The 17,456-nt window shown below is 44.6% G+C and overlaps 1 long non-coding RNA gene across 1 annotated transcript in view; it reads left to right on the top strand.

Annotated features, from left to right (window-relative positions):
- The first annotated feature begins 5,567 nt into the window (after nucleotides 1-5,567).
- LOC131831815 (uncharacterized) overlaps nucleotides 5,568-17,456 on the top strand; it is a 32,875-nt gene continuing 20,986 nt past the window's right edge. The window contains exon 1 of the long non-coding RNA XR_009353813.1: nucleotides 5,568-5,801. This is a non-coding gene — a long non-coding RNA (uncharacterized LOC131831815). The remainder of the gene's footprint in view (nucleotides 5,802-17,456) is intronic.

Here is a 17,456-nt window from a genome sequence, read left to right on the forward strand (position 1 = left end):
AAGGTTGAAAATTTTCTCCTCTTTGTTTCTAGAGACTTTGTAGACAAACCAATTCATCTGGAATTGGTTTGGGGGTGTAGAGTGAGGTAGAGATTGAGGGTCATTTTCTTTTCACACTTATATCTAGTTGCTCCAGCACAGTTTGTTGAAAGTGTTTTCTTTCCGCATTAAATTACTGTGGAACTTTTGGTGAAAGTCAGATGACCATATATATGTGTGAGTTTATTTCTAGATACTATTTTGTTTTATTGATCTATGTATCTCTTCTCAGGCCACTACCACGTTTCCTGATTATTGTGGTTTTACAATGAGTCCTGAAATCAGGTGGGGTAAGTCCTTCAACTTTGCTCCCTTTTTTGAAGATTCATTTGAATACTTGAAGTTGTTTACATTTCCATCTAAATTTTAGAATTAAATTATGCTTCAAAGAAATCTTGTAATTTTTAAAACATTTTTCTTTTTTAAAAAAGATTTTATTTATTCATTTATTCATTTATTTATTCATTTGACAGAGAGAGATCCCAAGTAGGCTGAGAGGCGGCAGAGAGAGAGGAGGAAGCAGGCCCTCTGCGGAGGAGGGTCTCAGGACCCTGGGATCATGACCCGAGCTGAAGGCAGAGGCTTCAACCCACTGAGCCACCCAGGTGTCCCTTAAACATTCTTCTAGTTGAAGTAGAGTTGACATGCAATGTTACATTAGTTTCAGGAGTGCAACACAGGGATTTGACAGTTCTAGACATTGTGCTGTGCTCACCACAAGTCTAGCTCCTGTCTGTCACCACACAACACTATTGCAATACCACTGACCATATTCCCTGTGCTCTAGGGAGCACATAGCTGTGACTTATTCATTCTGTAACTGGAAGCCTGTGCCTCCCACTCCCCTTCACCCACTTTGCCCATCCCCTTATTCCCACCCCTTTGGCAACCACCAGCTTGTTCTCTCTATATATGGGTTTGTCTTTGCTTGTTTGGATTCCACATTTAAGTGAAATCATATGGTATTTGTCTTTTTCTGACTTCTTTCACTTAGCATTACAGCCTCTGGGTCCTTCTCTGTTGTCACAGATGGCAAGAGCTCATTCTTTTTTCTGGATGAGTAATATTATATATATATATATATATATATATATATATATATATATAGAATATATATTCTATATATATGGAACATTTCTTTATTCACAGTTTCTTTATTCATCTAACAGTGGACATTTAGATTGCTTCTGTATCTTGGCTATTGTAAGTAATGCTGCAGTAAACATAAGGGTGCATATATTTTTTTGAATTAGTGTTCACATTTTTTTTAGGTAATCAGTAGTAGAATTACTGGATTATATGGTATTTCCATATTTTATTTTTTGAAGAACGTCCATACTGTTTTTCCACAGTGGCTGTACCAGTTTGTATTCCCAATAGTAGACAAGGCTTTCTTTTCTCCATATCCTTGCCAATACTCGTTATTTCTTGCCCTTTTGATACTAGCCATTCTGACAGGTGTAAGGTGAGATCTCACTGCGGTTTTGATTTGCATTTCCCTGATGAGTAAAGATGCTGAACATCTTTTCATGTGTCTGTTGGCCATCTCTATGTCTTTTTTAGAAAAATACCTATTTAGGTCTTCTGCCCATATTTATTAGGGTTATTTTGAGCATTTTTGGTGTTGATTTGTATAACTTTTTAAATATTTTTAATATTAACCCCTCATCAGATGTATTATTTACAAATGCCTTCTCCTATTCAGTGGGTTGCTTTTTCATTTTTCTCATGGTCTCCTTCACTGTTCAAAAGCCTTTTATTTTGCTATAGTCCCAGTGGTTTATTTTTGCTTTTGTTTCCCTTGCCTGTGGAGACCTGTATAGGAAAATGTTGCTAAGGCCAATGTCAAAGAGATTACTGCCTATGTTTTCTTAGGAGTTTTATGGTTTCAGTTCTCACATTTAGATCTTCAATATTTTGTAATATTTTTGAATGAAATTATGTTGAATCTATACATGAATTTGGAGAATATTAATATCTCAACAATATGGAATCTTCCAATCTATGAACACAGTATAGCTCTCCATTCTTTTAGATCTGTTTAATTTATTTTATCAATATTTTGTAGCTTTGAGGATAGAAGTATTATATATCTTTTGACAAATTTATTTCTAGGAATTTTATGGGTTTGGGAGCTAATGTAATGGTATTTTTTTAATTTAATTTTTAAATTGTATGAGCTACCATAGAGATAAAATCGATTTTTTAAAAAAAATACTGACCTAGTGTCCTCAGTTTAATAGTGTCTATCATAAATTTCTTAAGTTTTTCCACACAAAATCATATAATCTATTTTAAAAAATCCAATTTTAATTCTTTTCCAAGTTGTATGCCTTTTAGTAACTTTTCTTTTATGACTGCAATGGCTAAAATAATCACTTTAATGTTGAATAGAAATAATGAAAGGGGACGTCTTGGCTTTGTTCCTAATTACTTCCCAGAGACGTTGTAGTTTTTGTTATGGATGGTATTGTATTTTGAAATTGTATTTTCTAGTTGGTTATTGCTGGAACAGAGGAATGCTATTAATTTTTATAGGTGGAATTGATTTTTCTAAGTCAATAAACATAATCACTGCAAATGGTGATAGTTCTATCTTTTCCCTTTCAATCCTTACACTCTTAATTATTTTTCTTCTCTTACAGTTTTGGTCAATTCCTCCAATACACATCTAAGAACAACTCTTGTGAAATAGGACAGACATGAAGCTGTTTTTATTTCTTTTTTTTTTTTTTGCTTGTTTGTTTCAAGTTTTTATTTAAATTCTAGTTAGTTAACATATAGTGTAATATTAGTTTCAGGAGTAGAATTTAGAGATTCATCACTTACATACAACACCAGTGCTCATCACAACAGGTACCCTCCTTAATCCCTACTACCAGTCTAGCCCTCCTCCACCGACCTCCCCAAAGCTGTTTTTATTTCTGTTTTTAAAAATGAAGGAACTGAGGTCCAGAGAAGTCAGGTTACTTGTCCAAGAGCTAGTAAATAACTACTGTTTAAAAAATACAAATGTAGTTTTATAAAAATAAATAATCCAGAGAGGCCTGGGTGGCTCAGTGGGTTAAGCATCTGCCTTCAGCTCAGGTCATGAACCCAGGGTCCTGGGATCCAGTCCCGCATCAGGCTTCCAGCTCAGTCAGGAATCTGCTTCTCCCTCTGCCTGCTGCTCTTCCTGCTTGTGCTTTTTTTTTTCTCTCTCTCTCTCTCTGTTGAATAAATAAATAAAATCTTTTTAAAATTAAATAAATAAATAATCCAAATTCCTTGAAACAAATTTAGAAAATAGAGACAGAAAGAAATTAAACACACATAGAGTGTCATCCAAAGATTAGGTGTTATTAATATTTTGAGTTATAGCTTTTCAGACTGTTAAAAATGCATATATATTTTAATTAAACAAGATTATACCATAATGCTGTTTTGTAATGTGCCTTTTCCACTGAGCAATTATCATACATAGTCAATGAATACATTTAATGTTTGCACAGTATTCCATCTTATGGTTGGAACGTACTTAAGCATTGAGTTAGGCACTCCACGATTCCTAGACACCTACGTTGTTTCCAGTTTTTCACTAATATAAACAACTGCAAAGAATTTCATTGTGATTAAATTTTTATCCAAATAACTTTGACATTTTCTTTAATACAAATTCTTGAAAGTGGAATTGCTAGGTCAAAGGTCATACAAAAGGTTCTGGCCGTTGATCTCTGCTGATAAGCCACGACTTTTAACAGGTATGTAGTAGATAATGAATAATTCCATGTTGACTTTTTTCCCTTCCCCTCATATTGCATGCACTAATCTTCTTGCTGCTGTCTATCCTCTGCCGTTCTCTAACTGAAACAACCCAAGTCTGGTATTTCCTCAACCCCATTTTAGTCATTCAACATAATCCAGTAGTTATGTATTGAATACTTAACTATTTTCCAAGTTCTGGAGATATACTGATGAACAAAACAGAGTCTTATGCTCATGGAGCTTGCATCTAGTGTGGAGAGATAGTAGTAAATGTAACAAATAGGTCATTTATATGGCATGGTCAAAGATGCCAAGTGACATGGGGAAAAGAAAACTAGAGGTGGACAATGGGGAGCAGTAGTGGCAAGAGACAGAGAGACAGTTTGCAGCTTTACAAAGGAGGGTCAGAGTAGGTCTTGGAGCAGGAGACCCTTGATTAGATGGAGGTAGGAGGTGGGGAAGAACATTCCAGAAGAGGGATCAACAAAGGCCCTAAAGCAGGAACTTTCCCTGTGTATCAAAGAAGAGCAAAGCCAGTATGGCCTGAGCAGAGTGAGGACTGGAGAAAAATACAGAAATGAGGTCAGGAGGGTCTGGGGGGATGACCTTATCCAGGAACTTGTGAGGTCATGTAAAAACTTTGGCTTTTGCTCTAGAAGTTTGAAGATTTTGAGAACAGGTGTGACGTGGTCTGACTTTCCATTTACAAGAATCACTCTGGTTGTTAAGAACAGACAGAACAGAGGGTAGAAGCTAGAGATCACCTAGGAATCTCCTGCAGTGTTCCAGCCAAGGGATGAGTGGCTCAGACCCACGGCTGGCTGTGAAGGTGGGAAGAAATGGTCAGACTGTGCATGTCTGAAGGAAAGCCAGTATTTACTGTGGAATGGGTAAATACATTGGCCCCGGTGGATTCAGTCTCTGTGCCCTGGGAGGCCGACCTGCATAAATAGCTTTGAGTCTCCTGGCCTCTGTTTCCCACTAGATTTGGCTGAAAGGAGTACTTGCAGGGCATCTGAGGGAAGGAGGAGCATGACACTGGGACACATTTCCTTGACCCCTCCTTGCTGGCTTGGCTGCACCTTCTACCAGTGGCCGCAGCTCTGAGTGGACAGCCCACAGCAGAAAGTTGCTCGTCTCAATTAGAGAACGTTCCTCATTTTATCCCCCAGACCTAGGTGATAACAGCTCACTGCTCTTGCCAGCCTCAGTCCCTTGCACTGGGACTCATTGCTTTTCCAACACCGCCCCCCTATAAATTTGTGGATAGTCCCTTTCTTACATTCTTCTCAAATTACGCTATTTGAGCATACCACCTGTTTCCTGCAGGGCCCCTGACTGATAGTTTGGATCATGAATGAAAGGAGAGCTAGCTACAACACCCAAGGTTCACCAGGTTCTTCCTTTCTATACAACTCTGTTCCCCAGCCTGGCCAAGGTGACTTTGGGGTCTTGATTCCCCTTGGAAGTAACCAAACTGCACAGGAAGCGGGAATCTGCTTCTCCTTCTGCCACCCCCACCTCTACCCCGTGCTCTCTGTGTTCTCTCGTGCTCTCTTACATGAGAGAGCTGTAAGTAAAATCTTAACATCTTAAAAGAAAAAAGTGGAAGGTATCAGTAAACACGATTACATTCTCCCACGCCCAGATCTCCAGAGGGCTGGTATGGAAAGAGCACTAGACAAGGAGTCAAGAGGCTCACTGGTCTGCTTTCTGTGGATTTACCTCCCTGAGCCACCGCTAACAGGTCGCTCCGACTACTCAGAGGCTCAGGCTGGCCCAGAGAATGGGGGGTCAGCACCAAATAACAATGCCTGTCTCCACAGCATGGGACCTGGGGTGCGTGCTGGGAGGCAGAAGGCCGCAGTTTGTATTCTGACCCCATGGTTTACAAGCGGCATGACCTGGAGGAAACTTCCGAGCCTCAGCTGCCTCACCCCTGACATGGAGATCTCATTGACGTCGACCCCAGAGCAGCAGTGTGGGACTGAGATGACGTGTGCCTGGCCAGTAAAATAGTAAGTGTTCCATAGCTAACAAACTCGCAATTAGTTCCTTCCCCCCTTCCATGAAATGAGCAGCTTGGACTTTCTAATATACAAGCTAACTTTCTTGTACTGATGCTAAGTATAAACTTTAATCTTAATTTGATTAGGTGGTTTTTCAAGATTATACAAACATGTATCCGTGATGTAGCCAACATTCACGTACCCATGACCAGCTTAAAAAATAAACCTTATCAGAGTAGTTTATATGTCTAAAAAATGATTTGGCATTTTAAAAGATTTTATTGATTTATTTATTGAGAGAGAAAGTGGGGGGAGGGGCAGAGAGAAAGAGAGAGAGAATCTGCAGCAGGCTCCCTGCTGAGTGCAGAGTCAGACCCAGGGCTCGATCCCACAACCCTGAGATCATGACCTGAGCCAAAATCAAGAGTCAGGTGCTCCACTGACTGCACCACTCAGACGCCCCAATTTTCAAGGTTTGAAAATTTTGTGTAACTGGTATCATGGTTATGACTTCATCCGCAACTTGTTTTGGTGTTTTCTCCCAACGATGTGTTTGTGAGACTTGTCCGTTTCAACATGTATAGACCTTGTTTATTGGGTTCCACTGCTGTATGGTATCACATGATGTAAATCTGCCACAAAAAAGTGTTGCTCTGGACATCCTAGTAATGGTCTCCTTGTGCCCACAGCCAGGTTTCCAAGTCTGAGGGAGTGTCTTTCCAGGCCCACCAGATGCTGGTGTGAGCCCAGTGGAGAAGGGGGGCTGGGGAGGGAGGCTGGATTGGGGGTGGGGGTGGGAAGGAGGCATGGGGGAGCTGAATCTTATTTAACAGGTTTTGAAGGCTTTGTAAGTAACAGCTCTTAAAACACAATATTTTGAAGATTTAAGTGTAAATGAATCAGAGCCATATGGATTCCATTTGCCTTAAATTACACAGGACTTAAAGCGGGGCTCAGTGCTCCGGGGCAAAGGTGCAGGCCTTTCATGGGTTGTCTCCCTTGCTTGCCAAGGGCCTGGACTTATCCGGAGGCTCTGGCTGTAGAGGACGGCAAACGCTAACTACCCAGGGCCCTGGGATGCCCTGGTCCTACTTCTTCCTCTGCTCCTGCTTTGCATGTGGCCTTGGGCCAGATGCCCTGCTTTTCTGGGTGTTAGTTTCCTTATTGGTAAAATGAAATGTCTAAGAGGTGGCACAGCATAGTAATTAAGAGCCTGGCTTTGAAACCATCCTTTAACAGCTTTCTGGCTCTGAGACCTCAGGCAAATCACAACTAAGGCTTTTGGGGGCCTCAGCTCCCTCATCTGTAAAATGGGAAGTAAGAGTAGCCACTTCATAGGTGGTTGTGAAAAATAAATTGGCTAGTAGTACACCCAGAGGGCGCCTGGCTCCTAGTAAGTACTTAGTTGGTACCACTTTTGTTTTGTCTTTATGTTCCTTATGAAAGACAGGTCCAACTCTGCTTTTCCGTGGTGCTCCCAGGCAGAGATGATGGAAGTGAGTTTGAGAGATGAGACATGGTACATGGTGTTCAACCACTTCCTATTCTTTTAACAATGACAGTTCTATTATGTGGCTGTTGATTCATATAATTTTTTAAGGGGGGGGCACAGGGAGAGGGAGAGAGAAAATCCTGAGCAGGCTCCATGCTCCGTGTGGAGTCCCACGTGGGGCCCCATGAGATCATGACCTTGGCTAAAATCAAGTCAGACACTTAACCGACTGAGCCACCCAGACACCCCGAATTCATATCATTTTAAATGTGAATACATACACATAGGCTTATAAAGTGGATCATGCTGAGTTATAATCTGCTCTTTTTTTTGGAAGATTTTCTTTATTTATTTGAGAGAGAGAGAGAACACGAGCTGGGGGGAGGGGCAAAGAAAGAAGGAGAAGCAGACCCCCGCCGAGCAGGGAGCCTGATATGGGGCTTGATCCCAGGACCCTGAGGTCATGACATGGGCTGAAGGCAGACACTGAACCAACTGAACCACCCAGGCGCCCTACAATCCACTTTTTTAGCTTTCACCATACTACATCTATATTTCCACGGCATGAATGTCCATGTATGACATTTTTCTCCATGTGAATTGGAGCACAGTAAACCAACACATACCAAGCACTTACCATGTGCCAGCTTCTGTGTTAGATATTTTCCACACATGTCCTCATTTAATCCTGAAAACAAGAAAATGAATTTGGTATCAGGATTACCTCCCTTCTCCAGCCAAGGAAGCTGAGGCTCGGAGAGGCTAAATGACTCGCTGAAAACATCGCACAGGTCCAGACCTGCTGACTCCTGAGCATGAGAGCTGATCTGCTCCCGGGCACTGCCTGTGGACTCAAAATACATCACAAAGTGACTTCTGGCCCCCTACTCTTGGATGCTCAGATTTTTTCCCCTGGCTTTTCACTCTTATCAGTAGTACATGATGTATATTCTTGTATAAAGATCTTTGCCAACGTTGTGCTCACTTTTGGGGAATCAGTTCCTTGAAGTGGATGGTCCAGTGTCTGGGGCTTTTATTATGGAGCAAGAGAAACAGGACTCAGCCCCGTTGGAGGCTGGGCTGCAGGGAGAGGCAGGAAGCCCTCTAGCAGACAGGCCCTGCTGGAAAGCCAGGGTGGCTGACTAATCCACAGACTATGTGCGCTGCTTGAGTTTATCTGAGCGCTGGTTTCCCGTGCTCCTCATGCTTACCCTAGAGCTCTCAGGAATTCAGTTTATTTCCATCCTGGTTTTGCTGACTTTGCTGAAGTCCCTGCCCACTGGATCAGCTGCAAGATACCGTCACGCACACACACACACACACACACACACACACACACACACACACAGCCCTCCAGGAATCAGGCGTGAGCAAGACACTTGTTGGGAAGAGACCAAAGATCCAATGGCAAGTGGCAACCCTGACTTACACAGAAAGATCAATTCCCTGGAGAAAAAGCTGTTTGCCAGAGTTACATAAATCATTTCTTCCCTGAACTGTGCTGGATTCCTTTAACATTTTTGCAACAGCTATACTGGTTTTGAAAAAAAAAAAAAATGACATCTTCATAGTTTTTTAACAATTCCTCAAATATATACAAACAAAAGCCTTTTCAAATTCTCGTTTCAGACTGATTGTATATAAAACAGCTTTTCAAGGGCTGGGCATCTTGTTAAAATACAGATTCTGGGGGTGCCTGGGTGGCTCAGTGGGTTAAGCCACTGCCTTCGGCTCAGGCATGATCTCAGAGTCCCGCATCGGGCTCTCTGCTCAGCGGGGAGCCTGCTTCCTCCTCTCTCTCTGCCTGCCTCTCTGCCTACTTGTGATCTCTCTCTGTCAAATAAATAAATAAATTCTTTAAAAAAATAAAATAAAATAAAATACAGATTCTGAATCGGGTGCCCTGGGTGGGGCCTGAGAGTCTGCATTTCTGTCCCGCTCCTGGGTAAGGCCCGTGCTGCTGGTCCCCAGCCAGAGCAGCAAGCAGGATGGAGCACAGGGTATATTTGGAAAAGCAGAGTCTTCTGCCGTGGACCTGCCCCTCTCTGGTTCCTGCTCAAGACCTTCTAATGTCAGAGCTGCCAGGGAACTTAGAAACCATTTGGTCAGAGCTTCTGCAGACACAGAGGAAAACTGAGTTCCCTCCCAGGGCCAGGGAGCTGGAGCCAGAGCATGGCTAAGGGTTCCAGGTTCCTTTGGTTGCCACAGAAGCCAGAACTTCTTCAGTCTGAACTGTGGGACCAGGGAAGGCTCTGAGAATGGCTGAGGGGAGCTGTGGCTCCTGTAAGGGAAAGGCCACCAGGCAGAGTGCAGAGCCCATGCCAGGCACCATGTGGATGCTCTACATGCTTACACTCTCAGAAACCCCCCCTCGGCCCTGCACGGTAGCACTAGCCATCCCATTTCACACAAGGAAACTGAGGCCCAGAGAGCACAGCTGAAGAGAGAATACTTTTGCATCAAGCAAGTCCACCTTTTGTGGTGCCCTGGGTGATTTCCCTCTTTCTTCCATCTCCAAGGCCCACTGTGTCCTCCCAGCACTCTGCTGCCTTTCAGCTCTGGGCCAAGTGGTGTCAGTCAGGATGGGCTTCCAGGAAGAGGCACCTGGACAAGATTTGACATTGTGGGAGACCTATGCCTATGACCTCTCTACTTAAGTTCTTTGCGTCCCAGGGAGTCCGATCCACAGTCCTCCCAGGAGCCTGGGAGTCCGTCAGCAGGCAGCCTGGAGCCAGGGCCTGCTCCTTCCCAAAAAGATGACCCACCACCCTGGTTGTCTAATGTGACCACTTTGGAAAAATTGTTTGTTCTCATCCTGCTAAAAACAGCTTCAAAGTGACTCCTGTCTAGACTGTGCCAGGGTTGATTATCAGATCCTCAACCTGATCCAAACCACAGGGGGCATAGTCATTTGCTTTAATGCAATTAAAGCAAAATATAATAATGTATCCAGGCCAGGGACAAGAACAAGCCTCCCTGGAACGTGGGAGGAGAAACCAGCTCTGGATAATTTCTTCTCAGCTCCAAAGTAGCGAGTTTAGACTTTCCTGCCTCCCTCTCCAAGGCAGCCTAGGGCTTTGGACAAGGGAGCTTTTCCTGCTGAGCGCCACCAAGTGAGGGTGGCCTGGGAAGAGTGGGGCTTGGAGGAAGCAGTCTGGGCATGGGATGTGGGGAGGATACCACCGAGCACAGTCCCGGGGGAGGGACGCCGGAGAAGAAGGTAGGGAAAGATGAGAGAAAGGATCACAGAGAGAAGAGGAAAGAGATTCAGCCAGCTCAGTAATTCCCAGACTCTGACAAACCCCCCGTGCCAGGGAGGCCAGGGCGCGCCTGCCAGGTCTTCCCAGAGGACAGACGTGAGTGAGGTTCATTGAGCTTCCCCAGGAAGGCACCCAGAAAATGAATTTTGGGTGCTCAGAGAGCCACAGGAAACAAAGAGCAATCCTATGGCCTTGACCTGGTGGCCAGACACGGCCTTGCTGGCCGCCGGGTTCTGTCCAACATCCCGGGTTCTAGGGAGGAAGAGGATGATTGCTCACATCATTCCCCCGGCCTGCCCAGGACGTCGTCAGGGAATCCTGGGCACTCAGCCCATACATGGGGTCTGTGAGGAGCTCCGCACTCTGCCCACAGGGCTGCCCTGACTAAGTCCCCACAGACTACAGGCCTGAAATGGGAATTTATTTCCTCACAGTCCTGGGGCTGGAAAGTCCAGAACGAGGGTGTTGGCAGCGTTGGTTCCTTTGGAGGGCTGTGAGGGAAGGTTGTGGTCCAGGCATCTCTTGTACATGACCGTTTTCTCCTGGTCTCTTCATATCTCATTCCCTCCATGCGTGTCTCTGTCCAAATTTCCCCCTGGAGCAAGGACACCAGTTTTACAAGATGCTTTCATTTTCACATGATTACCTCTGTAAGGACACGGTCTCCAGATGTGGCTACCTTCTGAGATACTGGGGGTTAGGATTTCAATGTATGCATTTGGGGGAGCGGGCACACAGTTCTCCCACAACCGTGTCCTTGGGGAGCTCCCCCTGCAGCACTGGCAGGGGTATAGGTGGGGGACAAGCTCTGCTGAAGCCCAGCTCACCCAAGCTCCACGACACTGGGAAACCTATCAACCTTCCCGGGGCCACCTCCCCTTGCTCATCTGCAGTTATACTGCCCCCATGGTGGGGAGCAGAAGTGTGCCAGCTCCCCATGTCTTTCCTCTTCTGCTGATGTGAATTCTGCAGCAACAATGCATCCTTGGAAACCCTGTGCGCCCTGCCTGGCCAAACTGAGGTTCCCTGAGAACAGAGAAGGGCTTTCTCCCTAGAAAGTTTAGGTCTTAATGTTTCTTACTCCTTCCTCCTGCTGCTGTTGTTGCCTGTTCTGATTCCGAGGACTATCACTATTTTGTTTGTTAGTGGCTACCACTTATTGAAGACTGAACTGTGCAGACCTATGCCAAGTGTTTTAGAATCTTTTTCTCATTTTATCCTCATGATAACCCAAGATAGGATAGGATAAGTCAGGACAGGAACTGTTGCTGTCCCCATTTTGTTCATGAATACACTGAGGTTTTAAGAGTCTGCGTAAGGCCCACAGGACAGAGCTAGGAACCTACTGGCGAGCATCTCAGAAAAGCAGATCTCAGCTCTGCAGATGTGGGGCCCTAGAGTCTGGGAGAGAAAGGGATTTGAGAAGTGGTCGAGTCCAGTGGCTTTCCAGGGCCCTGTGCAGAGACCCCCTTTTGCATACCTTGAGTCCTCAGCTGAGGAGAAGCGGGTGGGGGAGGGTGGTGCTTGCAAACCCCACCCCCAGGCCTGCATGCTGTGTCCCCTGCCAGCAACTGCCCAGCACACAGCATCTCAACACATGCATCACAGATGAGCGATTGTATCTATCAACTGCAGTCATAAAAACAGCCACTTGTGTTGCCCTATAACCATCTGCCAGGCTTGGGGCTAAGCTTTGGACCTACAAACCACAAAATCTCCGGGCCCGAGCCCAGTGCCTGGCACGTAGTAGGTGCTCAATGACTATTTGTGGGATGAATGGCCCTTTGACCCCTAATGGGAGCAAGTCTGCACATAAATTTCAGCTCCAGGCACTTTGAAGCTCCCCCAGGGGACAGCTGCCTTTCTTGTTATCGAGGACCCCCCAGGCCCCACCCCTCCCCTACCCCTCCTGCCCCCTGGGCCCATCCAGGCCAGGGACCTGGGGCCGCCAGAGCCAGGAGATAAGGGTGATGGATGGCCAGTCGCCTGGCTCCACTGAAGCCTGGGGTTTCCTGGGAGCGGGAGACAGTCTAGTGATTCCAAAGCCCCGTGGAATTTGAATGGAGAGAGCTTGAGGAGGGGGTGGGGGCAGTGTCCCAAGTGTCCCTATCTCTTCGGGAGATGTGGACCCGACAGTAGGTTTCGGCACCCCCCGGCTGCCTTGATCTCCTTCCATGTCGACAAGGCTCCCTTTCAGCAAGTGCTGGACACCGGGACTCAGGAAATCGTCATTGGAGCTTCCAGGGGGAGGCTGGGGGATGGCGTCCCCGGCTCTCCTACTCTGTCCCCTCCCCTGGGACATTGGACCCAGAATCTGGAGGTAAGGCAGGCTTGCTTCCCCCTTCGTGATGGGCTCTACCATTAACTGAGTCCTTGGCAAAACAAGAAATCACTTAACATTTCATATACCTAAAGCTTACACAGTGTTATATGTCAAATATATCCAGTTAATTTAAAAGAAAAAGAAATCACAGTGCCTGGCCCTATGTTCCCTCATTGGTGAAAGAAGTCTCAGGGGAGGTGCTCCCTTCCAGCCAGGCTGAGATGGGGATTCTAAGTAACTGAGAAGGGGTGAGCTGGGGCTGAACACACTGAATTCCGGCTGAGGCGAGCTTGTGCTTGGATCCAGACAGTAACATTCATTGGTTTGTGTAATTTAAAATCTCTGATCCCCAAACCAAGATGCTTCATCACTTTAGGTAGATTCTAGAGTCTGAGCATGTTAGATTTTGAAGGACTCTGAGAAACTGAAACTTATACACTTTTTTGTCTTTTCTTTCTCTTTGGACTTAAGTTTATTTTAAACTTAAAAATATATCTATATCTATATCTGTATGTATTGTTTAACCACAAATAATACTTGAATATATCTTCCTTGGTCAAAAAAAAAAAAAAAAATACAGGGGCACCTGGTGGCTCAGTGGGTTAAAGCCTCTGCCTTCGGCTCAGGTCATGATCTCAGGGTCCTGGGATCAAGCCCCGCATCGGGCTCTCTGCTCAGTGGGGAGCCTGCTTCCCCCTCTCTCTCTGCCTGCCTCTCTGCCTACTTGTGATCTCTGTCTGTCAAATAAATAAATAAAATCTTCTTAAAAAATATAAAGTTAAAGTACCCTCAGTGCAGGCTACCCTCATTTCTCTTTCCAGAAACAACACCATCATTTGGGGATGTACCCCCCCCCCAACTCTTCCTCAGCACCTTTCCATTTACAGGCTCATCCACAGACAGACCGATGTAAGGGAGGGGCTTGTATGAAAGGAATCAGCCCTCTCTGGTCTCGATCCCTTCTTCCACCATGCAGCCCTATGGCCTGGAGAGACCCATCCACACCGGGATGCAGGGATCCGTCTCATGTCCCCTAACTAGGATGCAGGTCATGGCCAGGAGGCTCTGCCTTCCAGGTAAGCTCCAAGAAGGTGAAGACTTGGTCAGTTTTATTCACAGATGATTCCCCATGTCTAGAGCAGTGCCCTGAAGTCATAATAACTATTCCATGAATGAGTAAAGAGATGACAAATGAGTGATCCCTGGCAGGTAACCCATCCCATACGGGTGGACATGTCCAATTGCTTCCAACTTTTCACCAGCACAAACTACTGCAGTGACACCCCTGAAGGTGCTCCCTGTGTCCACTTTTTTAAAAAGATTTTATTTATTTATTTATTTGAGAGAGAAGGAGAGACAGAGAGCACGAGGAGGGAGGAGAGGGAGATGCAGATTCCCAGCTGAGCAGGGAGCCCGATATGGGACTCGATCCCAGGACCCCGGGATTATGACCTGAGCTGAAGGCAAAGGCCAAACCAACTGAACCACCCAGGCGCCCCATTGAGGAACGGTAACTAGCAAGGGCTCCCTAAAGCCCCAAAGAGCACAGTTTGAAATACTCTGGTAAGGCCAAACACTTCATAGATGAGAACCCAGGGAACCCAGAGAGGGCAAACAAGTCACCCCAAGGTCACCTAACACATTAGGGATTGATTTGAATTTCTCTTCCTTCATTTGACTCTCTCAGTACTTAGACTTTCTCGGACCCCCCAACTCAGCTTGTGTACCTTGGGAGGGTGACTTTAAGGGCAGAAGGTCTGATTCACTCAGCATAGAAAAGGAACCCCCTCCAAAATCAGGAGGTTCTTGTCCTGGGGCTTTTGTCCCACTGTTGAGCCCTGGAACGATCTAGGCAAATTGCATGTCCTCCCTGAGACTCAGTTTCTCTAATCTGTAAAGTGACCAGAGATTCTTGCTTAACTCTTAAAGTCAAGATAACAGGAAAGAATTTGCAAAACAGAAAAGAGGCATAGGAATCTGAGAATCAGTTTGAAATGTAGAATTTTTTTAAAACAGATCTTGGATTAAAAGATAAAGAATGTTTCTACTTTTATGAGAAGGAAAAAGAAAAAATAAATACATATAAATATATATATAGAAAGAGAGAAAGAGAGAATAAATTTGCACTAATACCGAAGAAGTGATAGCAGTTACCCAGCAAATGTAAATTGTTAGTGCTTTCCTGGGAGTTCAGAATTGCAGAGGAGAAAGTGGAAGCTATTAACATTTTCTTTCTACACCCAATTTTGTTTGATTTTGTAAGAGCTTACCAAAACAAAAGATGTATTTATCTATTAAATATGTAACTTCAAAAAAATCAAAAGTGAAAAGATACAGGAAAAAATCAAGGGAAAGGCCATAAATAACTCATTAGCAAAGAAAAAAAATCATTTACAAAGAAAACATACAAATAGCTAAACAAGAAAAAAGGTTCACTCTTAGAGTGATCAAATAGATACAAATTAAAAGAACAATGAAATTCCTTTGTGTGTGTGTGCCTATCAAATTGTAAAAAGTGGTAAGAAATAAAGACCAAAAGGTTTGCTTTCTTGCCCTGGAGAGAGGGTAATCATAATGAGGATTAGCAGGAAAGAGAGGTGGACACCCGCACCCCTAATGGTGATGACAAGTCCGTCCTGTCCTGCTCCCCAGTGCTCTGATAGAGTCATCTTGAGGACAAGCAGAGATGACAGGCCAGAGTCCCTGCTTCCTTTGGCTTCCACCTCCTCCCCGTCATGGAGACCCACTGTGGCGTCCACTGGCCCTCCGCTGCCCACCAGGGACACTCTATCCTCATCAGACCTAAATCCCCCTTCTTCTGATAAGAGTCCTGGATCCTGTGACAAAACCAGAAAAGATTGGAAAGGTGCCTGGTGCACGCAGACTGTTCCTTACTCCGTAAAGAATTGCTGGGTTCAGAAGAGAATGCCCGTTTGTGGGATCAAAGGTCATCTCTGTTAAGCCTCTGCCTCTAAGCACCTCTGCACCAAAGGCTTTATTTGGGTGGGCTTTTGTGGGAATATAATGCCATACTAGGAAAAACCATTAGCAATCATCTGGTGCAATGGCCCCATTTTATATTAGGGGAAGTGGAGGCACAGGAAGGCTTATGAGAAATTCAAATCATCCAACTGATTAGACAGAGCAATGCCTAGAACCAAGGTCTCTTGACTCCCGTCCAGCTTCACCCAAAGACACTTGCCATGTCTTTTTTTTTGGACTGGATCTGTTCTTTGATCTCTGTATATTAAAATCTATTATCTGCCTGGCTATGGCTAAAAATCTCACTTGTTCAGTCGCAGAAGACATTCTACATGCAAACATAGATTATATATTTAAAAGGAGAAAAAATACAGTTCTGATACAGGTATAATAAATAGCATTAATAATAAACTGTAAATATCAGCAAGTGGTGAAATAAAATCATTCTAAAGAATAAAATGTTAAATAAAACAATTTTAAAAATCCTCTAATTATATAACAATATACAGATGCAAAGCACAAGGAGTTGTTCATGTGCTCAGCACAATGCCCTTGTCTTTGTTTTATTCAACACCCCCAACCAAAGATCTGCTCCTGGAGAGAAGGAAGAGGGGTAGAAGTAGCCTCAGGCAGTAATTCAATCTCTATCCAGAATTCATGTTGAGTACTAACTTACTGGCCTAAAAATGAGTCCTGGTGTTAAGGAGGTTCTCTTTTTAAATTCTCAGGTAAAGTCTTAAAAAATGGTGATTAAGAGAAGAACTAGGCAAACTTCTGTGGTAAATAGCCATATAGTAATGGCTCGGGTTTTCGAAGACATATCGTTGGTTTGCAACGGCTTTGCACTTATAACCTCAAAAGCAGCCACAGGCAACACATACGTAAGTGAGTGTGACTGTGTTCTAATAAAACTTTATTTATAAAAACAGGCAGGGTGCGGGGCATTTGGCCCATGGGCTGTATTTTGCCAACCCCTAGTTAAGAGCATGGACTTGGGAGTTGGACTTGAATTGGAATCCTGACTCTGCCGCATCTTTAGAGAGTTTGAACAAATGGCATAATTATTTGAGCCTCATTTGTAACATGAGGCTAATAATTGCCCCGGGTCATAGAACACCTGGTCAGTGGAACCCCACATGTTGTGGGTGCTCAGTAAGGGCCTCAGTAAGCGGGCTTCAGCCCACTCTGCTGGAAGAAGCCAGTCTTCCCATTCTGAAGCCACAGCCCCAACCAGCCATTTAACTTTAGACTGTGGCTGTCACTTAACAACAGCTCCAAAACTCTGTTTCCTCCCCTGTAAAGTGGGAAATGAAACTCATTGATCACCAGGACTTTTATCTACATCGTCTTACCTCACTCTCAGAACAGCCCTTGTTATTGTTACTGTCCCCATTTTACAGAAGAAGAAACTGAGCCGCAGAGAGTAAAGGGCCACTTTTAGGTAGTAAGTGGTAGAAATCAGATATTTAAGGTCATGATATTTCCTTCCATGAAACCGCATTGCCTCCTCAGAAAATGAGAAGAGGGCTTCAGAAAGCATTCCAGTCCACACAACTCTGAACCTTTGTGTCACCCACCTGGCACCTGAAACTCCTCCCAATGTCCCC

This window comes from Mustela lutreola, chromosome 5, assembly GCF_030435805.1.
Source record: "Mustela lutreola isolate mMusLut2 chromosome 5, mMusLut2.pri, whole genome shotgun sequence".
Classification (NCBI taxonomy): domain Eukaryota; kingdom Metazoa; phylum Chordata; class Mammalia; order Carnivora; family Mustelidae; genus Mustela; species Mustela lutreola.